This window comes from Chrysemys picta, chromosome 1 (genome assembly GCF_011386835.1).
Source record: "Chrysemys picta bellii isolate R12L10 chromosome 1, ASM1138683v2, whole genome shotgun sequence".
Lineage (NCBI taxonomy): Eukaryota > Metazoa > Chordata > Testudines > Emydidae > Chrysemys > Chrysemys picta.
The window spans coordinates 312,588,871-312,603,809 of NC_088791.1; the positions used below are offsets into that span (position 1 = coordinate 312,588,871).

Sequence of the window (14,939 nt, forward strand, 5' to 3'; positions counted from 1 at the left end):
TGCCAAAAGTCCTAGATCATTGTGATATCAGAGGTAACTCAGCCAATCATCACACTTACTTTACCGCTAATTTTCATGCAACAGTTTTATTAGTTGTATGAGGGAGACTGCATGAATGGTGGATTATTTGGCCCAACTGCTGCACCTTTGTGACAGCACAGGCATTCAGCTACTAGTCACTTGTAATACCAGAGCTGCAGCAGCTAATAATCTGTGGGCTTGCCGCTCTTGCAATAGATTGACCATCATCATTTGTTACTCCTGGGGGAATTCTGCATCACTGCACGTGCGCAGAATTCCTGTTCCCCCACGCAGATTTCTTTGCTTCCCCGCAGAAAAATGACTTCTTATGGGGAAGCAAAGGGAAGCTACAAGAGTGGTCACGTGCCCCTCCCTGGCATCGCAGGCAGGTCGGTTCAGGCACCTGGCGCAGCCAGTAGAAACGTAAATCACTGCTGGAGGGCGGATTGGCAGTCATGCGTGTGTGTGAGAGAGAGACACTCTGTCCCGCTCACTCGCTATTGCGGCATGCTTGGCGTGGAGAATTTCTTTTCCCCAACAGTAATGGGCTGCAGTGTTGCTGGCTGCCACTAGGGGTTATTGGACCTGGCAGAGCCCAGCTCGCACATAGAAGACACTGCTGGGGAGAGGGAGAGGGAGCTAGAAGGTTCCTGGCAGCTGCAGTTCCTAGCATGCCCTGAAGGAAGGAGAGGGTGGTGCGCAGGAAACACCGTGCAAGCTTAGGATCCAGCATCAGGCTGTTTCTCCCTTTGGATCCCTGGGCTCTTGGGAGTGAAGGGGGCGGGTGTTTGGGCTGGGGGGCCACGGCTGGGCTCTGGGGGGGAAAGGGTGTGGGTATCTGGGCAAGGGGAGGCCTCGTGGCAGTGCTCTGGGGCAATGTTCCTTCTATTTTTTTATATCCATGCATGGAATGAATTTTGTTATGTGCACTAATATGGAGGTGATGTGTGGCGGAGGTGGGGCTGAGGGGTTCGGAGTGTGTGGGGGGGCTCAGGGGTGGGGCAGAGGGTTGGGATGTAGGGGGTGAGGGCTCTGGCTGGGGGGTGCAGGCTCTGGGGTGGGGCTGGGGATGAAGGGTTTGCGGTGTTGGAGGAGGCTCAGGGCTGGGGCAGAGGGTTGGGTTTAGGGTGCAGGGGGGTGAGGGCTCCAGCTGGAGGTGTGGGCTCTGGGGTGAGGCCGAGGATGAGTTTGGGGTGCAGGCTACCCAGGGGCTGGTGCCAGAGGACTCTCCCCAGCCCTCTCCCCACCGACAACAACTCTGGGGGAGAGGCGCTTCTCTCTGCCGGCAGCAGCTCCGGGGCCAGGGCAGAGGCCCCACCAGGCCTCTGTGGCTGTACGCCTTTACAGCTCTTTATAGCTTGCTACGTGACCATGTGGCTGTGCAGCTTATAGGGAATTTAGCTCGGGGGGGGGGAGGGGAGGAGGGTATCTGGGCTGGGGGGGGCGGGGGCAGCTGGGGGAGTATCTGGCCCCCTAGCAAAAGGGGGTAGAGAAACAGGAACTGCGTTGTCACAGTGGGTTCTTTAACTCTCTACTCCTGGGGGAATTTTTGTGTCTGTCTGTATTGTTACAAACATACTTGCTGACAGGTATTTTGAAATAAATTACCAAAATAATTGAAACTGGCATGATTATGTAGTGTTATTTTGACAAATAAAATGTGCAGAATTTAAAAATATTCTGTGCAAAAAAAAAAAATTTTTTGGTGCAGCATTTTTAATTTTTTGGTGCAGAATGCCCCAAGGAGTTATTTGTGGGCTCAGTTTACTACATAATGGTGGGCTTAAAGACATAAGTGCTGACTCCAGGGGTGATCCGGGGCTGGAGTACCCATGGGGAAAAAAATAGTGGGTGCTCAGCACCCACCGGCAACCCCGTGGATCAGCTCCTTCCCCTCCCCCGATCCCTCCCACCCAACAGCAGGCTAATGCCCGCTGGTGATCAGCTGTTCAGTGGTGTGCAAGGGGCAATGAGGGGGAGTGGGAAGAGCAGGGTCAGGAAGAGGCAGGGTGGGACTTGTGGGAAGGGAGGGGGGGTGGGTGGGCCTGGAACAGAGTGGAGGTCGAGCACCCCCCCAGGAACTCAGGAAGTTGGCGCCTCTGCTTAAAAAGTAATGACTAACAAAAGGAAATCCCCTCCACCAAAATAATGGTAGTATAAGTAGTTTACAAGATGGAAAAATTGAAAAGCATTTGTTAGAGAGGACTAAATTGAATGTTCAGATTCAGATGATATTCAGACATATGAATCGGAATAATATGCTGTCTCCCCACAACCCACGCTCAGCAACTCCTTCCCAATTTCAAACTCCTCTTCTGGGACCCCAGCATCCCCTTGCTAGCAATAAGCACCAGGACATCCCCTTATTCTTGATGTCTTCTGGGAAGATTCTGGGTGGCCTGCAACATACTTACCTGGTCCATGTCAGGTGGTCCATTATATCTCCTCCCCAGCAATCTAGGAGGCTCTGGGTGGCTGCTTCCACCAGGAGTTTCATTTCTGGAGGAGCTGCCTCCTGCAGCTGCTGTCTTCCAAGCCACAGGGATTTTTTTTGGAGAGAGGCTGAAGGCCACTTCTCTATGCTACAACTACAGTGCAGGGCTAATTCCTTTTCCTACTGCCATATGGGCTTTGGAGGTGTAAAGTGGCCCAGATGCTTTTGAACATGGAAGCCAGCGAAACTCCCACCACTGCAATGCAGTGTTTTTATGGATACATTCTGTCATGTTGAGAGTAATGGGTACGTAAGCCACTTACTCCTAAATAAACCAGCTCCACAAAGGTCTGACCAGCCGTCAACAGGTCAGGCTTGATGTGGAAAGGATGCTGAGTACTCTGACCACTGTGTAGATGAGTGGTGCAGAGCTACCTACTGGAGACAGAGAGCCGGTGTAATTGAGAAATTACTCCCTCCTTGAGCCTATGTGTGCATCCTATCCTGTCTCTTTCCAGCACAGTGGCAGTGCTGGGTACTCACAGAACAGCTGTAAGGGGGAGAGAGGGGCAGAAGCCAGGTCCCTTGAAATATTAACCACTCAGACACAAATTGTATCTGTTGTGGGGTGGGGGGGGGCTGTGTGGTGGAGATTTTCACAAGTGGTGTTTTTAGCTCTTCTTCTATACCCAGTTGTTTTTATGGGGTCATGACAACTAACATGAAGTTAAAACGACTTTGCACTCAGCATAGATTATCATGTTTAACATTGTCAGTGGGTCATGGGTAACCCTAGGCCTTCCCCACCTACCCTGAGTGCTGTCATGTTCAACATGGTGTTAGTTACCATGATGCCTCAGGATTTTGTTCTCACACAGTTTAATTTTTCAGTGTAAATAAACCCTGACTGCACCTGATACCTCGTCTGGCTGACAACTGTGTTTTCAGATCTGTGAATGTATGGGAGAGGAGTGTGGCCCTTTTAAGGTCTCCATTATTTATCCACAGAGCATCCTTTTGAAGAGTCAGAGATGCACATTTGCTCCTATAGTATCTCCTCCCCACCAATATAATCTCCAGAAGCCTAGGGGTGGAACCACAGACTCTGCTTTGTTGAAGAGCAGTTGAAAAGTTGGCTGTTGAGCAACACTGTCGCCATCCCTGAAGAGGTGGTAACTCCCTGCAGGACACGACTATTTCTGTAGTCACTGTATTTAACGATGTTTGTTTAGCACCAGTCCTAAACTCTGGGTGCTTTACAGCAATGTCATACAAAAAATTAAAATCTCATTACACAATCAGTGAACTTAATAGACTGCCAGGACCAACAATATGAAAAGTAAACTTCCTGAATTTCAAAACTCATTGTTTATCCTTTCCTTCAAATCCCCTTCTTCCGAACTGCCTGTAGGAAGAGGTGGGCTTTGCAGTGTGTCCAGGTGGTTAATAAATCTAATGCTCTGTATCTATGGAGTCAGGCTGGCTACATAGCTCCAACCAGGCTCTGTGCCATGGAGTGACAGAGCCAGCCTTTGTTTCTTAGCTAAGGGATGAATAAATTGTGATCAGGAACTACACTCCATAGTCTTAATTTCCCTGCTTGGATTTCTCATTAGACAATCCACTGTCATTATGTCTTCTACCATTTTGTAAGTTAAGACTGCTAGTGACTGTATTACAATATTGCTTTCCTGTGATTTCCCAAACATTTGAAATACTATAACTTCTTTCTCAATATCTGAAAAAACTAATGAATGAGAACGCAACATATTCCAGTTAGAATACAGTTCTCAAATTGATCAGAATTCAAAAGAACATGGAAACAATGTATTATTCAATAGTGTCACAGGTTAGACTTGTGAATGATGTTAACAGTACTGGCAGTAATAGCTTGGGATGGCTGGTACTCTAATCACCCTGGCTCTTGTAGGCTGGACTGGTATTTTAATCACCCTAGCACTAATAGGCTGGAGTGGTTGGTATTGTTATGGCACTAATAGCCAGGATAGATGGTATTTTAATCAGCCTGGACCATAGCCTAGAAATGTTAATTTTTACATTCCTCCCCCCTCCCCCTTTTAACAAGAAAAATGAGAGTGGTACCCTAGCTTTTATCATTTACAAACAATTGGAAATAATTTTTATAATTAAAAACAAAATCAGCTTTGGGAGCCTTTGTCCCAGCCCATATTAGGTGCTTTTCTCTTGCCCTATGTTCTTTTATGTATATTCATTCTTCTCATTTGTCCTCTTCCATGCCTGTGCTGGTCCTTTAAACCTGAGCAAATGAATTACTTGAAGAGACCTGTGGAATTCCAAACCTGTGGAATGAACTGTTTGAAAAAAGTTTGATATAATTGATAATACTGATGCGTATACTTCTTCTAACCCATAACTTATAGGGCTCCATCTGTACTGTAGTGTATTGCCTTGAATAGCTGATGCCCTCTTGTGTAGAACATTAGGATATTGTTGCCTTTATCTTATTTTAGTTATGAGGAATGTGGGAGGTAAAATATGTGGGTAGAAGTGAGGTAGTGGTTTGAAACCTAAGGAGTTCATGCGGGTCCATTGGGTTTCTAGGAGCCAGCATAGAATGTCCGTTCAAACATTAGCAGTTGTAGGAGAACAGTGGAGGAGGGAGTGAGGAGATTTTCCAGCTAGAGGCGTTTTTGTCCAGGTGGGCTGAAGTTGCCGGGAAAGGTCTCTCCAGACTCCAGAGACTGGTCTATGAAGGAGAAGAGAGGTTGGGGCTGCCCAGAGGGTAATGGTGAGACCATATTGGGAGAACATCAGACTCCATGGTTTATGAAAAGAGAGCACAGACTTGGGTGTGAAATGAGTAGGCTTGTCAGGATTGGATTTAAATCAATAGATGTCAATAAATGTTGATTTCAGGTGACACACTGAAATTGATGGAAAATATCCATCAGTAACAGTGGGTGGGAGTGCAGCCCCCACAACCTTGCATCTGCAGGGATCAGGTGTCTGACTCTGCAGCAGCACAGAGAGCCCTCTGCACCTCCGCTGTCAACTACCCAATCTCTCACTCACAGCTGCGAGCGTGGGAGCCATCCCCAGGCAGGAACCATTCAGCAGTGGGGTGGCCTCCTTTGGGCCGGGGGCTTGTCCTCCTCCTTGCAGTCCTAGCTTAGGGTCTCTTCTCTGCCCTGCCAGGACTGCTGCCTTCTCCGCACCTTATACCTGGAGGGATCCAATTTCATCCAGCCATTGGCCATGCTGGGAGCCCACCTCAGGCACTCACCAGCCAGGAGTGTGGAAGCCATCCCTGAGCGGGGACTGCTCAGCAGCGGGGTAGCCTCCCCTCTGGCTAGGGGCTCATCCTCCTCCTTGCAGTGCTGGTCAGGGATCTCTGTTCTGCAGGGCCAGGACTGCAGTCTCCCCCATGCCTTGCATCTTGATGTTTTGGGGGCCCCTTGACTGAGCAAGGACCCCCCTGCAACTCTCCTGTCAGGTGCTGCCCTAATCCTACCCCCAACCCCTACCCCCCTCCTCCTCCCCTCCTTAATTTCCTGCAAATGTAAAAATTAAAAATTGTTAAACATAAAATTAAAAAAATCATAAATAAAAAATAGATATTAACTGTTGAAATTACAAAAAAGAATTCTGCAGGCCTAGATATGAGTTTCCAGGGCTTGATAAGAAAAGTGGACACTTCCAGATGATCAGTTCTAAAGTTCATTCATAGGTTTTGATTGTAGATAATAAATTAAAAGTTTGTTAAATAAGTCTGTAGCAGTGCTGAATGGGGGTTTCTGCAGCAGCTTTTGAAGAACAAGTACAATACCTATCCTGAGATCACCACTCCAGGGGATGGGATCCTTGTCACAAGGGAGCAGAGGGAGGTGTCTCAAGGTAAAATTTCCAAGTGAGAAGCTTGTTGGTGTCAGCAGGTAACCGAGACTGGGTCATAGGAGACATGGGGTCATGAGACCTCTTTATTACTGCTTATCATATAAATGTACGGCAGGAAGGGGGCCTCAAGAGGTCATCTAGTTCATCCCCCACACACTGATGCAAGACCATATATACCTAGACCAGCCATGACACCTGTTTTTAAAAACCCAGTGATGGGGCTTCCACAACCTCCCATGGAAGTCTATTCCAGTGCTTAACTATCCTTATAGTTTAAAAGTGTTTCCTAATATCTAATCAAAATCTCCCTTGTTGCAGATTAAGTCAATTACTACTTGTTCTACCTTCAGAGGCCATGGAAAGCAATTGATCTCTATCCTTTTTATAACAGCCCTTAACATATATGAAGATTTATCAGGTCCCCCGCCAGTCTTGTTTTCTCAAGATTAACCTTGCCCATTTTTTAAAATCTGTCTTCATGAGTGTGATTTTTCTGAAACTTTAATCATTTTTGTTGCTCTCCTTTGGACTCTCTCCAATTTGTCCACATCTTTCTTAAGGTGTGGAGAACAGAACCCGACACAGTACTCCAACTGCGACCTTACCAGTGCCAAGTTGAATGGGACAATTTCGTCCCATGTCTTATAGTATTTGTCCATGTTACCACTTTTTGTAGGATTCCTTTTTGATTTTTCATGTCATTAAAGAGCTCCTGATGAAGCTGTATTGGCCTCTTACTGTTCTTTCTTTCCTTCACATTGGAATAGTTTGCTGTTGTGCCTTTTATGTGGTCTTTTGAGAAACTGCCAGCTCTCCTGGACTCCCTTTTCCCTCTGATTTTCTTCCTGTGGGCCCATACATACCAATTCTCTGAGTTGTTAATGTATGCTTTTTTGAAGTCCTTTGTCCTTACTCTCACTTAGCTCTCACTTCTTCCTTTCTTTAGAATCATGAAATCTATCATTTCATGATCACTTTCATCCAATTTACCTTCAACCTTTAGATTTGCAACCAATTGATTCCTGTTCATAGAATCATAGAATATCAGGGTTGGAAGGGACCTCAGGAGGTCATCTAGTCCAATCCCCTGCTCAAAGTAGCACCAATTCCCAACTAAATCATCCCAGCCAGGGCTTTGTCAAGCCTGACCTTAAAAACCCCTAATGAAGGAGATTCCACCACCTCCCTAGGTAACCCATTCCAGTGTTTCACTACCCTCCTAGTGAAAAAGTTTTTCCTACTATCCAATCTAAACCTCCACCACTGCAACTTGAGACCATTACTCCTTGTTCTGTCATCTGGTACCACTGAGAACAGTCTAGATCCATCCTCTTTGGAACCCCCTTTTAGGTAGTTGAAAGCAGCTATCAAATCCCCCCTCATTCTTCTCTTCTGCAGACCAAACAATCCCAGTTCCCTCAGCCTCTCTTCATAGGTCATGTGTTCCAGCCCCCTAATCATTTTTGTTGCCCTCTGCTGGACTTTTTCCAATTTTTCCACATCCTTCTTGTAGTGTGGGGCCCAAAACGACACAATACTCCAGATGAGGCCCCACCAATGTCGAATAGAGGGGAATGATCACGTCCCTTGATCTGCTGGCAATGCCCCTACTTGTACAGCCCAAAATGCCGTTAGCCTTCTTGGCAACAAGGGCACACTGTTGACTCATATCCAGCTTCTCGTGCACTGTAACCCCTAGGTCCTTTTCTGCAGAACTGCTGCCTAGCTATTTGGTCCCTAGTCTGTAATAGTGAATGGGATTCTTCCGTCCTAAGTGCAGGACTCTGCACTTGTCCTTGTTGAACCTCACCAGGTTTCTTTTGGCCCAATCCTCTAATTTGTCTAGGTCCCTCTGTATCCTATCCCTACTCTCCAGCGTATCTACCACTCCTCCCAGTTTAGTGTCATCTGCAAACTTGCTGAGGGTGCAATCCAAGCCATCCTCCAGATCATTAATGAAGATATTGAACAAATCCAGCCCCAGGACCGACCCTTGGGGCACTCCGCTTGATATCAGCTGCCAACTAGACATGGAGCCATTGATCACTACCCGTTGAGCCCGATGATCTAGCCAGCTTTCTATCCACTTTATAGCCCATTCATCCAGTCCATACTTCTTTAATTTGCTGGCAAGAATACTGTGGGAGACCTGTATCAAAAGCTTTGCTAAAGTCAAGGAATAACACATCCACTGCTTTCCCCTCATCCACAGACCCAGTTATCTCCTCATAGAAGGCAATTAGGTTAGTCAGGCATGACTTGCCCTTGGTGAATCCATGCTGACTGTTCCTGATCACTTTCCTCTCCTCTAAGTGTTAGTCAGAATCAAGTCCCACTGGTTACTTCCTCCATCTTCTGAAACAAAAAGTTGTCCCCAACACATTCCAAGGACCTATTGTGCATTTTGTGTTTTGCTGTATTACTTTTCCAACAGATATCTAGGTAGTTAAAGTTCCCCATACTACCAGGTGTTGTGTATTGGATATTTCTGTTGTGCTAGAAATGACTCCTCCTCCTCCTCCTGATTTGGGGGTCCTAGTAGACCCCTACCATGATGTGGTCCTCCATTTCCCCGCTTCTATCTTCTATCTTTCAACTGGTCTGCCTCTCACCTCCTTCTGGACCTCAGAACGAGTGTATGTATTCTTGATATACTGTGCAACACCAACACCTCTTCCTTTTTTTCCCTGCCTATCCTTCCTGAGCAAGTTATCTTCCTGTAAACCAATGTTCCAGTTCTGGGATTATCCCACCAAGTCTCAGTATGCCAATTAAGACATAATTTTGTTTGCGTATTAAGAATTATAGTTTTTTCTGTTTATTCCCCATACTCCTTGCATTTGTATAGACATCAGAGATATTGAGCAGATTGCCACAGTGTTTTCCCTTTTGTTGCTCCTTTGATCCTATTGTAATTTTCCATATATAAGAATATATCCATTCTTAATATAAGAAATTAATTTGGACTGTCAACAATTCTGTTTGCCGTTCAAAATGTTAGTAACTAATTGGTTGAATATGTATTTATCTCAAAGTAAGACACTAAATCAGAGGTGGGCAAACTACGGCCCGCGGGCCACATCCAGCCTGCTGAACCCTTCTGCCTGGCCCCTGAGCTTCTGGCCCGGGAGGCTTGCCCCCAGCCTCTCCCCTGCTGTACCCCCTCCCCCGCAGCCTCAGCTCACTGCGCCGCCGGCACAATGCTCTGGGCAGCCAGGCAGCACAGCTGCAGAGCTGCAGCCTTACCCGGTGCTCTGGGTGGCATGGCTGTAGCGCCGCCAGCCACCGGTGCTCCAGGCAGCGTGGTAAGAGGGCAGGGGAGTTCAGGTTGGTGGTCAGGAGGTGGGGGTGTGGATAGGGGTCAGGGCGGTCAGAGGGCGGGGAACAGGAGTGGTTGAATGGGGGCGGGAGTCCCGGGGGGACAGTCAGGAAGGGGGGGGTGTTGGATTGGGTGGTGGGGGACAGTCAGGGACGGGGAACCTGGGGGCGGTCAGGGGACAGGGAGCAGGGGGTGGTGGATGGGGCAGGAGTCCCGGGGGGGGGCATCAGGGGACAGGGAACAGGGGGGATTGGATGGGGTAGGAGTCTCGGGGGGGGGCTGCCAGGGGGCAAGAAAAGGGGGGGTCGGATAGGGGTTGGGGGCTGGGCCACGCCTGGCTGTTTGGGGAGGCACAGCCTCCTCTAACTGGCCCTCCATTCAATTTTGGAAACCCGATGTAGCCCTCAGGCCAAAAATTTTGCCTGCCCCTGCACTAAATCTTAACTATCATACAGTTCACTGGTGTAACAGGTTTTAAATTATGATTAAGGTTGAGGTTGCAAAGAGAGTCTCTTTATAAGCCCTAATTTTGTGTCCTGTAACTTTGGAAAAGAGAAAATTGGTTTGGTTTCCTTTTTTCCCCTGCCTATCCTTCCTTGCAAGCTATCCCCCTGCAAACCTATACTCCAGTCATGACATTTATTCCACCAAGTCTTAATGATGCCAGTTAAGGCATAATGTAGTTGATGTAGTAAAATTTCCAGTTCTTCCTGTTTATTCCCCATGGTCTTTACACAAATGCAACAACACCTAACATGTTGAGCAGATCCTACCACTGTTTTCCCTCTTGTTGCTCCTGTGACTCTCTTTTAATTTTGTGTCCCTCCCTTTCCACCACAACACAGAGCTCTCTGTTATAGTTGCCTCTCTTTATACATCCCTTTAGGTTTTTGTCACCTGCCTCCTTTGAATCAAGTTGAAAGCCTTCCTCATTAAGTTGGTGAGTTGGTGTCCAAAGATGCTGTTGTTCCTCTTGGTCAGGTGGGCCCCATCTCTCCCCAGCAGTCCTCCTTCCTGGAACAGCATCTCATGGTCATGGAGGCCAAAGCCTTCCTGTCAATATCTTCTGTTCAGTCATGCATTCATCTGCATTCTGTCTGGGCCCTTACCCTCAGTGAGGAGACCGGACGAGAATATATCCTAGTTCTTCCAAAGTTACACTAACTTTCAGCAAAAGAAATCAGCCTCCCATCTTGGGCAAGAGACAAGCATCAGAATTTTTTAATAACAGCGGTAGGGTCATAGTGAAGATCAGGAGCACTATGACATTGACATCTACCATCACTAGTAAGCTCCAATGACACTGTCAGTATGGTTTTTTCACTGTCACAGGTGTTAGTCTGTTTAAAAAAAAAAAAGGCTATTCGGTTCTCCTACAGTACAACCTTTAGCCACATAAAACAATAGAGAGGGGCCACAGTTCTCTATATGCAGGTAGGAATTCTAAGTCCCAAACTGTAGGCCAGGCTCCTGTGATCCTGACAAGTACCCTTGCCAACTTGGAAAAGAAGAACCAAACTCAGGACACAAATGATAAACAAGTTTAATACTTAGGTTTCCGATAGCCATGATTTAATCAACATAAGAAATTCCTCTAAATAATAATCTGAAGAGTATGAAAGCACATACAATTCTTAAGTGAGAAAGCTAAGAGTGGAATAGCAAGGAGGTTCACAAAAGCTACTATGAAGAGAGAAGTTTTCACAATTTGAAAAAATCCCACTGAAAACCTGTGCTTTTTATAGAGTAAGCATTGTCAGACACAATAGAATTGTGCAAGCATAAAACAGGCAGAAAGAGAGAAATGCAAAAAGTGAACAAGTGAACAAACAGCATAAAAGGTGAAAAGTAATTTTGATTTAAAAAAAAAAAATCTTTACTATCTGATCTAGGGTGACCAGACATCCCGATTTTATAGGGACTGTCCTGATATTTCCTTGTTTGTCCCGCGTCCCGACCAATGTTAGCTCAGGACACTGGACAAACAAGCAAATACTCCGGAGCCTGGAAGTGCCCGTGCCCCCCACCCCCAACTCCGCCCCCTCCTTCCCCCATTGGCTCCCTCCCTGAATCCCTGCCTCTTCCCCAGGCTCACCATTCCTCCTCCCTCCACAAGTGCTGGAGGTTGGTCCCGGAGACGCAGGGGGAGTGCGGGGCTGGGGTGAGTGAGAATCCGGCCTGGCCCCAGTGCAGGCAGGACTCAGTCGGGCGGTAGGGAGAGTAGGGGGGTGGCCTGCGGGGCCAGGCGGCGGCTGTTCTCCCCCCCGGGCAGCGGGACTCGGGAGCAGCAGCTGCTGCAACTCCCACTGCCGCGGGGGGAGGAAGCGGCCGATGGCCAAGCTCGGCGGCTGCGGCTCTGGCGCCCGGGCTCGAACCCCCCGAGGCCGGGCCTGCTGCGGGGACCCACCAGCACGCACGCTGCGCCCAGCCCCGGCCAGTCGCGTCTGGGCTGCTGCCCAGCTGGTGGTATCCTGCGACGGCCCCGGAGTGGGGGCAGCAGGCCCCAGCCCCCCCATCCCGCTCGGGTCCCGCAGGGGAACGAACGGGGCTGAGCTGCCAATGCCTCCGCCCCGGGGCCGCCGCGGGATAGCACCAGCTGGGCAGCAGCCCAGACGCGACTGGCCAGGGGCTGGGCGCAGCGTGCGTGCTGCTGGGTCCCCGAAGCAGGCCCGGGTTCGGGGGGTTCGGGCCCGGGCGCCAGAGCCGCAGCCGCCGAGCTTGGCCATCGGCCGCTTCCTCCCCGCGCGGCAATGGGAGCTGCAGCAGCGGCTGCTCCCGAGTCCCGCTACCCGGGGGGGAGAACAGCCGCCGCCTGGCCCCGCAGGCCACCCCCCTACTCTCCCTACCGCCCGACTGAGTCCTGCCTGTGCTCGGGGCCAGGCCGGACTCTCACTCACCCCGGCCTTGCGCTTCCCCTGCGTCTCCCGGGCCTCCCTCCAGCGCTTGTGGAAGGGGTGGGGGGAGGTTTTTTTTGCCCTGCCCCCTCCTGCCACGCGCCCTCCTCCCCCGACACCCCCCCCCCCCCCCCCCGCATCCCGATATTTGACTTGGGTGATCTGGTCACCCTAATCTGATCAGTTAATGCAAATGGAGATATTTTAAATAGAACTTCTGTCTTGACAGTGATATTTAAAAATATTAAATTTTGATGTGACATCCTCACTTTGTATTTTACTTTAGGCAACATATAATCTAAAAAAAACCCAAACTGACATTTTTCTGTGCTGTTGAAATCTGAGACTAGTCAGGACCATATCTCTTTAAAAAAAAAAAAAAAGAGCAAGAGAGAGAGAGCTGGCAGGGCAGAGCTAAAGCCTCTGCTGCATTAAACTTGTTTGGCTGCATTGAGGCTGCAGCAGTGGTCACGCATTATGCTGAAATCTGCTGATTTTACAAAAGGGGGAAGAGGGACAAGATTGTTTTGAGTCCAGATGCTGTCAAACACCAGCAACCAATGGAAGAATTGGCACAATGAACAGGCCAGTATGTGAAAGCAGTTTATGAAGAAATAGCTAAATACAGTGGTTTGTCCTGTCTGGTCATCTGATGCTGTAAGTACTAGCATGATATAGGATTGCTCAGTCACTGGAGTTGTTCATGTGAGATGTTTTATGGGTATCATGATATTATTAGCATTCATTGTGGCAGAAACCATAGGCTTTGACATATTTAATAGAGTATTTAGATGAAAGCCTATTGTCTATGTTGTCTACAGAATTTCTGGGTGACTCATAAGCTGCAGTGCGCTAGCGGTGTGGATGGAACAAGGATTTGCACATTAGCTTGCCTCTCCGTTTCATAGCTATGTGTCTTTGTTGCACTGTATTGTGAGAAATGTTATTGCTGCAGTACTATGCATGTAAAGAGGCCTGTTTCTGAATTTGATCAGCAGCCCTTGAATGCTGGGTTTTGTGGGGCATTCTTTGTTTGACATTACTACGGTTGACTTAATTTAAAAAAATAAAACAACCTAAAAATACTACTTACTCCAACGTACTTGATGCTAGATGCTGTAGTTTGAGCAAGCTTTGCAGTAAGTAATTTTTCATATGTATGTATTTGTAATGGGGTTGCAAGATACCGTTAACTTTGCAGTTTGTGAGAGTTGTTCTCTATAAAGCGTGTCAATTATGATTTACTTAGAAAAGGAATGAGCACTTTCCTATGTTTTCCTATGTTCTGACATAAAGTAGATATATGTATTTCAAATGAAAGTACTTGTTCATGTGGAAATTCCACATCTTGTTCTTTGGCAGTTGATTTAATGCTTGTCTTCTGTGCATGCTCTAATGATCTGATGTAGTCTTGCTAACAAATTAAAAAAATATAGTTAACACAAGTTCCCTGCACTGTGTATATGGGCAGATTACTCAGCAATGAAGTAAAAAATTTGCATAGCTAAACTATTCATGCCAACAGAGCAAAGAACTAATGTACATTTTTATCATTATTTTGAAAGTATTTTAATTTTGCTTTCATCTGTCAAGCTACGGGCCTATACTTACAGTATCATCACAGTGATAAATTGTGAAACAAAGGATAGCATCCCTGTATTAATAAATCCATATACTGTCTTATGTGGTACAGTGAAGTTAATCCTATTCTGCTCCTGCTGAAATCAATGAGAAATCTCCCATTGGCTTCAGTGGGAGCAAAAGAAGGTCTAACTGTTCATAGTGTTAGATTGTGCAGGGCCCTACAAGAGGACACAAAGGGGAGGGAGCAGTGGCACAGGGAACCTTTCTTTTGTGCACCTGTGTGTGAACCTAGCACAATACCTGTTCTGAATTTAGGGTCTAAGTTCTGCTCCCAGCACCTGCCTGCTACAGCACTAGCCACTTCAGAGGAAACAGGTAAGGCAGAGCTATGGCCCTGATCCTCCCACATGCTGGGAAGTCCAAGCTGAACTCTTTGAAAGGTTGTTGCTACAGCTGCCATCCCCCTATGCTCTGAGGCAGTGCAGCTCCAGGAGCCCAGCCAATGGGAACTATGGGAAGCGGCGTAGGCCGCAGGAACGTGCTGGCCACCGCTTCCTGCAGCTCCCATTGGCCGGGAACGGCGAACCAGGCCACTGGGAGCTGTGGGCAGCTGTGCCTGAGGACGGTCAATGTAAACAAACTGTCTCGTGGCCTGCCAGCGGATTACCCTGATGGGCCACAGGTTGCCCACCACTGATCTAGTCTGATCATATTGCAGGCCACACAACCTTGCCCACCGCTCCTATAATAGCCTCTGGCTGAGTTACTAAAGTCCTCAAATCATGATTTAAAGACTTCCAGTTACAGAGAA

At 47.8% G+C, this 14,939-nt stretch overlaps 1 protein-coding gene across 12 annotated transcripts in view; it reads left to right on the forward strand.

The window, feature by feature from the left end:
• Positions 1 to 14,939, forward strand: part of SACS (sacsin molecular chaperone) — a 250,637-nt gene that overhangs the window by 102,153 nt on the left and 133,545 nt on the right. For 5 of the 12 annotated variants that reach the window (XM_065594809.1, XM_065594805.1, XM_065594773.1 and 2 more), the window contains exon 1: positions 12,808 to 13,201. The exons of 3 other annotated variants lie outside the window; for them this stretch is intronic. The gene's annotated coding sequence lies outside the window, so the exon portion shown is untranslated. 4 more of the 12 variants (XM_065594853.1, XM_065594862.1, XM_065594881.1 and 1 more) reach the window with 2 other exon arrangements.